Here is an 11,819-nt window from a genome sequence, read left to right as displayed (position 1 = left end):
CGAGCGATCTCATCCTCGCTTGCCCCTTCTTCGGGCGTAGGCATCACTGTATCAAGGACGTACACGATTTTCTCCGCTGTGAGAACAATTCTCAAGTTACGGAGCCAATCCGTATAATTTGGACCAGTGAGGCGGTTGACATCAAGTATGCCACGTAAGGGATTTGAAAGCGACATTTTCTGAAAATAAAGATGTAGCAAAAATGAATAACATGCAGATTTTGCAAGAAATAAACTATCAAGATATGGACTTCTATCTTAATATGCTCCCACTATTTTACTATCGAGTCACGCGACACCCTCAGCACGTGAAACGGAAGTCTCCAGCAGACTTCTAGTGGGGATCAGGATCCAATCAGCGTCTTAGTGTAACCTCGAGGGACTCGACCAATCACAATAAGCCTAAAAGGTAGACAACTCTTGCCGATCACAACTCCTTGTGATTCCCGTCCTGTTCGGCCTCCGAATCACCATAGCCTCGAGGGACTCGACCAACCATGATGCTCGGTTAAGTCAACACCTTCGTTACAAGATGAGTCTGATTTGATGATATACCCTCGAGGGACTCGACCAAGCATATCATGCCCTCAGGTCACCGGTGACATCTCTATGTCGTAAGCAAGATAGCGAATCGCGATATAGGTGAGTCTCGAGGGACTCGACCAACTCAACCTACACCGGGATTCGGTTCCTACTCATAACGATGGAAGGCCACGTGGGTCAATCTAATTGCCTCACGTTTACCGACTTAATATTATCGAGAGATGTTTCTATGATTTGGTCTCCTAATATGACATGTCACACATATGCATATTTAATATATATCTACATCGCATGCAAATATATATACATATCTAGTATGTGTATAAGCAATCACACCAGATGATCATGGACCACAACCTAATATGATTAGGCCCGAGCCAGTAGGCCTAATCACTCACATCAAGATCTATGTGTGCAACGATGCATCTCCATGCCTTGTAATCGTCCATCTCGTCCTCGTCGGTTCCGTCGACATCTTGATGCATCTCCATGCATCACGATCGTCCGTCTCGTGGGTCCCGCTATGGCATCCACGCTCCCGCTGCGCCTCCTCATGTGATTACAACTTAATCATAGGCACGCAGGCCCGACAATAAACGAGAAATATAATGGAGGTTCGCAGACCTCAATAATAATAATCACAAGTACACACATCACACGGTCCATGATCATCCGTCCACTCATCATACATCACATGTATAAATAATCATCATCATGTAGGACTACTAGATAATAATAAAAATAATAATCAACTAAACCTTTTAATTAATTAATATTTTCTGAAATCAGAGATATATAGGGAATTTCTCAATTCCTAAGGGTATTTTCGTAATTTGGACAAAGGACAGAAACTGGAATTTCTCAAATTCCGAGGGGCAAAACAGTCTTTTTCCCAGAAAACCCTAATGCCCTTTCCCCCTTTCGCTGCTGCCGTTGCCGCCGCCACCCTGCTGGCGGCGGCCTGTCCGGCGAGGGGCGGGGCGCTGCCCTCGCCTGCGGGCGGCACGCCGGCTGGCGGCGCTGCCGCTGCAGGTGGGCGCCCCCGCGGGCGTCGCCGCCTCCGCGGGCAGTTCTGCCGGCGAGGCAACGCCCGCAGGCGGTGCTGCCCCTGCAGGTTGGCGCCCCTGCGGGCGCCGCCGCCTCCGCGGGCGGTTCTGCCCGCTAGGCAGCGCCCGCAGGCGGTGCTGCCTCGCTGGCGGCCGCCCCTGCGGGGTTTTTGCCCGTGGGAGCAGCGGCCACAGGCGCCGCTGCCCTGCGGTGCCACAGCCCGCGCTGCTGCCCCGCGGCGCCTCTGCCCGCGGGCTCAGTGGCAGCAGGCGCCTGCTGCAAGCAGACCGCCGGCCGGCTGCTGCAGGCACAGCGCTTGCACATGCGCCGGCGCTGTGCTGCCTGCCTTCGGCTGCGCTGCACGCACGCAGATCGAGGGCAGCAACTGTTGCTGCCCTTCCTCGCTTTTGCGTCAACGATTTTGACGTCAATATTCTTCCTAAACACAACACACGCAGTTCAAAACCAATCATTCGCACGAACAACCTGGCTCTGATACCACTGTTGGGAAATCATAGGGGGCGACATCATATGCGCAGCGGAAGAACAAGAAAACAAAAATCCCCGATTCCCAAAAAGATGTTCATCGTCGTGCGAAGATTGGTGCGCAAAATCCGCAAAAACACAAAACTGCGTATAGAGATTGTGTTACCTAGGGAGATCGTATATCCCTGTTTCCTTGCAGATCCTTAGGAGAGGGTGAAGGAGGTCAAGCGTCCTCCTCTCTAGCGGTGATCCACACAGCAGGGTTGCGACGACGCTCCTCAAAACTCCAGGCCTACTCTGAGGTGGAGAGGGAGAGGAGAATAGGAAGGGCAAGCAAAGACTCTAGCCTATGAGGCTGTGAATCCCTTCTATTTATAGAGATCCCGTGTCAAAACCCTAATGGGTCCTTTCCCTAGTGGGTATTGGATCTGCATCCAATAAGACAAGGGCTCCGTCGGATATCTCATATCCGAACCTCTACTCATCGCAATGCCTACCATATGTGTGTGACCCTCTAGGCCCAATATCGAGCTGGCCGTGAGTCATACCTGTCAGAACTCCTTCTAACTCAGTGAATTATTATCTCTGTAATAATTCACTCGACTCATCGACTACGGAAGTACTAGGCCACTACGCCGTAGTCCCCAGACGATACAGGGGAATCCAATCCATTGGACCTGTCTGTCCTCAGTTACCATGTACCTATAGTCCCTCATCCATCTAATATCCCAGAGACCGTATATCGAGCATGGTGCTGTCAGACCCATACGGTTTCTACTCGAGTCTCGCTCTAATCGGATTCTCCCGGAGAACTCTTTCTCTCTCAACCCGAATGACCCTGGCCAGGGATTTGTCTGAGCAAGAACACATAGGATATTCCTCTCATGACGCCGAGAGTGGATGATCCTCTATTGACACTCAATAGCCCTCGTAAGGTCGACTACCACTCCCAATGACCAGCTGTACTAGATCTGGGAACAGCCAAACCTATAAGTCTGGTATCAAAGAGTGGAGCACTCATACAGGACATCCTTGGTGTCTCAAGTCTAAGAACCAGATACACCACTAGGACTACGGAATCGTTGTCTGACAATAAGGCATCATCAACCATCCAGCATTCCGTAAGCGGATCAATCAGTGAACTCATTCTCCAATGAGTACCTGTACTGTATCCCTAGTGTCCCTACACGAGCAGCTATGAGACCAGCTGCATCCATCATATGGACGGGTATACAGCACACCAGTCTATCCGGTTATCACGATGTCCCTCTCGAGTAACCTATGACCGGGATTATTTAGGATATGTGTTTAAAGGTGAATCGATCTCATTATCGTGATCTCATCACGATCCGATTTCCATTGCACAAATCCAAGGACATCACAATATATATGCATTTATGCAATAGTTATAAAGTGATATACGCCAAAATATAATAAGCAAAAAGATTCTGTATCAAGTCACACGTGCCATCACTCACGTGATTGGCTTGCTGGGCACTTATGACTAGCATATAGTTCGCCCAGTTCCTCAAGGATCATGAGATTCTATCCCAATGGGTGCCTCCTTATACACTTAGCTCAATGGTATATCTAAAAAGAGCAATTGTACAATGTTAAATATAGTGCGATCCATGATGAGCTTCACTGACTTATCTATCTTATTTTGGGATATGCCATAGAGACCATCGCTTACCTTCTAAACAAAGTTCCAACTAAGTCAATAGTGTCTACACCATATGAGATATGAAAAGGGAAGAAGCTCGATCTTAAGGTTGTTAAGATTTGGGGATGCCTTACCCACATTAAAAGACATAACATCGATAAGTTAGAATCTAAGATAGAACGGTGCAAGTTTGTGGGATACCCCAAGGAAACTTATGGGTATTATTTCTAACGTCCCGAGGACTAAAAGACCTTTGTAGCCAAGAGAGCGGTGTTCCTCGATAAGGAACACATTCTTGACGGAGATAGTGGGAGCATGATAAAATTGAGCAAGGTTAGAGAACCTAGCTCAAGCATCACTCCACAGCCCGAGTCTGTTTAGGCACCTAGTACACAAGTTCTAACTTTACGTAAGTTTGACAGAGTATCACATCCTATTGAGAGATATATGGGATATATTAGAAGAGAGGATGTTGAGGATATTGTGTTGAATCTCAGATTTTGATGATGAAACCAATTGATAAGTGTTTATGTTCTAATCTGTATTTTGAGTGACATAGGATGCTTCGATCAGGATGAGACAATTAAAGCAGGAAAATCATGTTGGGCCAAAGGAATATGTTAGAAGATTGGACATCAGGTCAGTGGATCGGTCAACGTATCGATAGAAAGCTTCAGGCCATGGATTCAGGCATTGGGCCAAGAAGAGCGAGTATTGTGCCAAGGATATCGGAGTTGCGAAGTCAACTGGCCGATTGGGCAATAGGCCACAAGAGAGGACGATGCGCCGAAGAATCAGACGAAGCGTTGAGGGACCAATGACATGCCGGATAACTTGATTAATGCTTAGTATTAATTGTCTAGATCGAAGTTTGTTTTACATGTGTAGGATTAACTACGATGGCAGTAAGACATGCAGCAGGTGTTGAGTCGGAATCAAGACCAAGATCACGCTGGGGGTTTGAGAGTTTGTCGAAAGTCCGAACGGTCGTTGGAGGTTCTGCAGGAACAATCCGAGAAGTCCAGGAGCTTGCCAAAGAAGCTCGTTGGAACTCGCTAAGAGGATCGTCGCAAGTCCAGGAGTTTGCTGGGAGTCCGCTAGAGCATCGCCGAGGGTTCATCGGATGTTCGCCGGAAGCTCACCGGAAGAAGCGATTGATGCACCGAAATACAAATTATAATTAAAATGTCTTTATTATCATAGTTAGCATATAGATTAAGTTAGGATTGGGAGGTGATCTCATTAACTTAATCTAGGGCCAACTGGGCCCTTGGTAGACCCAAATTGGGCTGAATAGATCAGTCCATTCGGACCCAGAATTTCTGTAGGAGACTTGGTCTCCCAGGAATTCTAGGCAGTAGTACTGGCCCTGTTAAGCGATGGTACCACCGGTAGTTATTACTACTAGCAGTGGTACCGCCCTTGTAAAGCGGTGGTACTGCCTGAGCTCGATCTTTGAGCGACGTCAGGCGATAGTACCGCCCAAACTAAGTGGTAGTACTGCTCAATGTCAGATGCTAGGCAGTAGTACTGCCCAGCTCTAGCGGTGGTATCGCTAGGACCCCGAAAATCTAGGAGATGACACTTTTGAGCTCCAAATTCAAACTAATTGGGGCCTATATAAACCCCACCCTTTCTGCATGAAATGGCAACCGAAAGCTTGCTTTTATTTTAAGTATTTGAGAGCTTAAAAGTGTTGTAAAAGCCTAGGGTTCCTCTCCCTCTTTTCTTTCTAAGTATTGATCATTCAAGAGATGAGTGAAAACTTATAAGGGTTATCTCCTAAGCCCGTCAAAATGAGAACAACTGTAAAAGGGTGGTTGGCCTTCGCCTATTGAAGGAAGGCCTCTAATGGACATCGGTTACCTCATCGGAGGAGGAAGCCAAAAGTCAATGTAGGTCAAGATTGACCGAATCACTCTAAATCTCGATTTGCATGTACATTCTGCTCTTTATTTTAACTACAAACTGCCTTCGTTGCTTTACATCAACTATACTTCCGTTTGCTCTCAAGTTAAAGATCTTTCCGAAATAGTTTTTGTATGAAGTCTTTTTGAACCGACGAAAGTTTTCCACTGCACTAATTCAACCCCCCCCCCCCCCCCCTTAATGCTCTTGATCCTAACAATTGGTATCAAAGCGGGGTTAACTCTCAATCAGATTAAAACCTAAGAGAGATGGCATATGCCGAAAACCAAGAGGATAGACTACACCTATTGGAAGACCCAAATGAGCATCTTCCTTATTTCCATGGATTTTGAACGTTGGAATATTGTTGAAAATGGATTTTCAAAGTCTTCTCTTCCAATGAACCATTGGAATGATTTAGAGAAGACATTTTCTCTAAATACAAAGGTTATAAATGCCTTGTTTTGTGCCTTAGATAAAAATAAATTCAATCGGGTTTCTTTGTGCAAAATGGCTTTTGACATATGGCATACTCTTAAAATCACACACGAAGACACTTCTAGAGTTAAAGATTCGAAAATCAACTTTTTAATGTATGATTTCGAGCTTTTTCGAATGAAGCCAAGCGAAACCATTGTTGACATGTACACCCGTTTTACGGTCATCAATGGTTTAAGAGCTCTTAGCAAATGTTTTTTTGATTTTGAACTCGTAAACAAGATTTTACGTTCTCTTAATAAAACTTGGGACTCTAAAGTAACGGTCATACAAGAGGCCAATGATTTGAACCATTTTCCACTCGAAGAACTAATAGGGTCCTTGATGACCTATGAAATGATGTGCAATGCACGTAAAGTACTTGAGAACCACCTTCCAAAGAATATTTGAAGACCACTCGAGCATAAGCTCAAGTGATGATGAACATGAACTCCTCACTAAGAAATTTAAAAAGTCAATGAAATAAAAACTTAAGAACAAAAAAAACGGAACTACTTGCCTTGAACGCAAGAAGAAGAATAAAAATTGGGATGAATCGAGTTTCTCCGAAGAAGAGGAGAAAACAAGAAAGGTGAGGTGGCAAACTATGCTTTATTGGCATTCAACGATGAGGTAATCGAAACCCCCTTAATTTATTTTGAAATCACTTGATGTTTTCCATGATGCATTTTTTTTAGAATAATTATTCTTAAAAATTACATGTTTAAAAAAAATTAAAAATACAAGAATATGATCATGCTCGTAATTTTGAAAATAATAATAAAAATTACATGTTTTATGTTAATGGAATAAAATATTAGATTTAAATCTAATGATCATATGTTTATTTCTCTTAAGAAGAAAAATTGTGTATCTTGATGATTTCCGATTTTGATTGAAACCATGTTGGATGTCTTAATGAAAATATTAAGAAGTTTAATATCATGCTTAATAATGATGTATGGCTTTTATATGGAAAACTAAGCATGAAAAGATAGATTCACCTAAAAAGAAAAATGCATGACTACAATAAATAATAAAATGATTTTAGTTAAAAATATCATATGCTCAATGAAACCATGATTAATGAATATACTTTATGTATAATGATTTCTTTGCCTTGGATGTCCTATCATGATGAATATATTTTGAAAATAAATGAAATCATGTTTGATTTGAAGTAATGCATAATGATAATGCTTAATCAGTTTTCTTTCGAAATGATGCATAATGATTTTTGTGATTTATGGATTATCGATTTTCATGATAATAAAAGTGGCTTTTTCGGTTTAGAAAATGATGCATATTTTGATTTGATAAAAATGAAATAGGCATGCTTATATGAAATAGTGTAAGTGTCATGCTTGACTATTGTATACTTAACGATGCATAAGTATGAATATGGATAAGATACCCTATGCCTCAACGATAGAGTCTATCATGTATGCCATTATACGTACTAGACCTGATATAGCGCATGCTCTGAGTGTCACGAGCAGGTATCAGGTGGATCCAGGCTTGGAACATTAAAAAGCAATAAAGTGTATCCTTAAATACTTGAGAATGACTAATGATATTTTACTAGTATATAGAGGTAGTAGCCTCAAGTTTGAAGGCTACGTGGATTCGAGTTTTTAGTCCATTATCGATGATAACAAGTCTAATTCGGGATATGTGTTTATCCTGAATAGAGGAGCATAATGCTAGAAGAGTTCTAAGTAAGATACTACTGTTGACTCGACCATAGAGGAAGAATACATTGCTGCAATAGAGGTAGCAAAGGATGGAGTCTAGATGAAGAAGTTTATCATAGATCTATGAGTCGTGCTAGGCAACGAGGAGTCGATTCTCTTATATTACAATAATAACGAGGCTATTGCTCAAATGAGGGAACTCAAATCTCATCAGAAGTCTAAACACGTTTTGAAGATGTTCCACCTGATTAGAGAGATCATGACCTAATGAAATGTAGTAGTGGAAAGAGTTTCATCCGAAGATAACATTGTAAATCCACTAATAAAGCCATTATCTTAGATTTCTTTGATGGCACGTGTGGAAAGAGTTTCAGATAACATCGTAAACCCACTAACAAAGCTATTATCTCATATTGTCTTTGAGCGTCACAAAGGACTACTGATGAGGATCAAACATATAGGTGATTGGCTTTAGGTTAAGTAGAAAATTGCTAGTCATAAGTGTCTTGCAAGCCAATCACGTAAGTGATGGCACATGTGATATGATACACATTCTTTTTATTTATTATATTATTTGATATTTTATCACTTTATATTGCTTCTTGTATATATATATATATATGATGTCCATGGATCTGTACAATGAGAATTAGATTTTGATGAGATCACGATAATGAGACCAGTTCATCTTTAAACACAGACCCTAAATAATCCTGGTCATAGGTTATTCGAGAGGGATATCGAGATAATTGGACAGATTAGTGTGCTGTATACTCATCTATATGATGGAGGCAACTAGTCTCATAACTGCTCGTGTGGGGACATTAGCGCTACAGTGCATGTGCTCATTGGGGAATGAATTCACTTATTAATCCACTTGTGAAATATTGTATGGTTAATGATACCTCATTATTTGACAATGATTCAATTATCCCAATGATATACCTGGTCCTTAGACTTGAGACACTAAGAATATCCTGTATAAGTACTCTACTCTTTGATACTTGACTTATAGATTTGGAAGATCTAGATATAGCACAATCGGTTATTGGGAGTGATAATCAATCTTACGAGGGCTATTGAGTGTCGATAAAGGATCATCCACTTTCAGTATCATGAAAGGAATATCTCATATATTTTTGCTCAAACAAATCCTTTACTAGGGTCATTCGGATTAAGAGAGAATGAGTTCTCTGAGAGAATTTGATTAGTGCGAGACTCGAGTAAAAACCATATGGGTCTGACGGCACCATGCCTGGTATATAATCTCTAGGATATTAGATTGATGAGAGACTATAGGTACATAGTAATTGAGGACACATAGATCTAAAGAATTGGATTCCTCTATGTCGTTTGGGGATTATGGCGTAATGGCCTAATACGTCCGCAATTGATGAATCGAGTGAATTATTATTAAGATAATAATTCACTAAGCCAGAAGGAGTTCTGACATATATGACTTACGACTACCTTGATATTAGGCCTAAATGGTCACACACATATGGTAGGCGTTGCAACGAGTAGAGGTTTAGATATGAGATATTTGCCGGAACCCCTAAATTATTGGATCCTATAGACAAGATCCAATAAGAGCCAATATGAGATTATTAGATAGAGATCCACTAATCTAAGAGGCTTAGGTAATTAAATTAAGATCAAATACCCAATAAGACAAGATCTATTAGGGTTAAGTTGATAGGGGTCTCTATAAATAGGAGGGAACCAAAGACCCATAGGCTAGAGGTTTCTTGGTTGTCACATCCTATTCTCCTCTCCCCTTCTCCTCTTCGGATAATAGATATGAAGATTTGGGCAGTGATTTGAGAAGCGTTGTCATAACCCTACCGTATGGATCACGTCCAGAGAGGATGATGCTTGACCTTCTTCATCTACGTCTACAGATCTGTAGGGATTCAAAGATATATGATCTCCCTAGCTAACACAACTATCTTACATGTGATTTTTAATTTTATGGATTTTATGCACCAATCTTCGCACGATGATAAACAGTTTTTTGAAAAATTTAAGGTTTTTTTTTTTCTTTTTTTTTCTGTTCTTTCGCTATGCATGTGATGTGACCCCTAGATTTTTCTACAAGTTGCACATATCCTTTTAGGACAACTTTGACATAAATATAACTAATTTTGGTCATACTAATACTTATATGTTCAAAACAGGAAGGCAAAAAGATTTAATGAATCCTATGTAAGCCAACTGAGGTTAATAGAAGTATCATGGTTGAGGATAGATTTTTTTTTTTTTTTTTTGCCTAGTCTCAAGAGAGATATGGCTCGCATCACATTTCATTGTTTGTACGTGACAGCCGGCTAAAGGAATAAAAATAATGCAAAACTATATATATATCTTTGTTTGTACCTCACACCCAATGGGAAGATCTTAGTATCGATTTTGTCCTTAGGTTACTACAAGCCATAAGGGATTATAATTTCATTATTATTGTGGTGGATTGATTTAGAAAGATGAAATATTATACCCTGTAACAATAATGTTGATGCCTCATATGTAGCTAAGTTGTTAGGTTGCACGGTCTACCAAAGACTATTGTTTTTTCTAGGAATGTTAAATTCACAAGTTATTTTTGGAACATCTTATGAAAAATTTTGAACATAAAGTTACAATTATCTTCAACACATCACATTCAAATTGATGGGCAAAGTGAGGTGGTTAATAGGAGTCTAGGCAACCTTTTGCCAGTGAATCCACCTCTTAGTACTCCTTTTACTGAGTTTGCACATAACAGTTTTGTCAATATGTCTGTCTTAACCCTTTTGAGATTGTCACTAGATATCAACCTCTAAAACTTATTGATCATTTTTCTATTCCTTCACAAGCTAGACCTAGTGAGCCTATTGAATCCTTTGCTAAATACCTCCAAGACTTATATACTAAAATTGGAAGAAAAATTAATTTAAATAATAGATTATACAAGTTTATTGCAGATGTTCATCATAGGTCACAGTAATTTGAGGGAGATATGATAATGATAAGAGTTTGACAAAAAAAAAAAAAAAAGCTTCAATAAGTACTTCTTCTCCACTTATACGCACTTAGAATAGGAGAAAAGAAAAACTGATGATATTTTGAACAAACAATAAGTCTCCACTCGTAATATAGGATCACGAAAGAAAAACTCCAATAATTTGACCTTGAATTTTACAATAAGTATTGCCTGATCACTTCATCAAAGATGAATGCTTTCAAGCTGAGAAGAGTCGATGAAAATTAAACTATATTTCGAAGACGTGGAAAGAAAACGAGCTGACCCAAATAACTTTAGATCAATGGTGAACTCGAGTTTAAATTTATTAGTCATGGCTAACATAATGTATAATTAGTATCTTAATTCCTAAAGTAACAATGAAGTAAAAGAAAGAAATAAATAAGAGAAATTATTATAAAAATCATCTTAAAGAAAGGAAGAGCATTATGTAAAAAAAAAGAAGAAGATAATTTTATGGAATCATCATCTTATAACAAAACAAAAGCATCATGCACAAAGAAAAAAAATCACAAGAATATTATAAAATATTATTTTCTCAAATGATGACCAGATACAATATATTGAATCATCTTAACATGATTTTTTTTCCCTTATTTGTGACTCCCTATTCTTCTTCTTCTTCTTCTTCTTGTATTTGTGATCTATATAAAAAAAGTCCAAATATTATAATGGATCATCAATCTTAAAATAAATATTAATTTTATTTTCTCATAAATTATATGAGTAAATCCAACTGGTTCAAGATTACCACCTATATTCTTCTCCTCTTTCATCCTTAATCATCTTATCGATCTTTTAACATTCCAAATCAACCAAAGGTGTCAAAGTGCTCCTCATTGATGACTTCATTCTTTATTCTTTATTGATTAAATTAATTATTCTTTGTTCGTTTTAACTTTTTTTCTTTTTAATATATTATCCATCCAAGTATATCTCTTCTTCATATTAAAGAGTTGTCCCACATCAACCACACCAGTATC

The sequence above is a fragment of the Musa acuminata genome, chromosome BXJ3-7 (assembly GCF_036884655.1).
Source record: "Musa acuminata AAA Group cultivar baxijiao chromosome BXJ3-7, Cavendish_Baxijiao_AAA, whole genome shotgun sequence".
Lineage (NCBI taxonomy): Eukaryota > Viridiplantae > Streptophyta > Magnoliopsida > Zingiberales > Musaceae > Musa > Musa acuminata.
Note: the sequence above shows the minus strand (reverse complement) of the source record.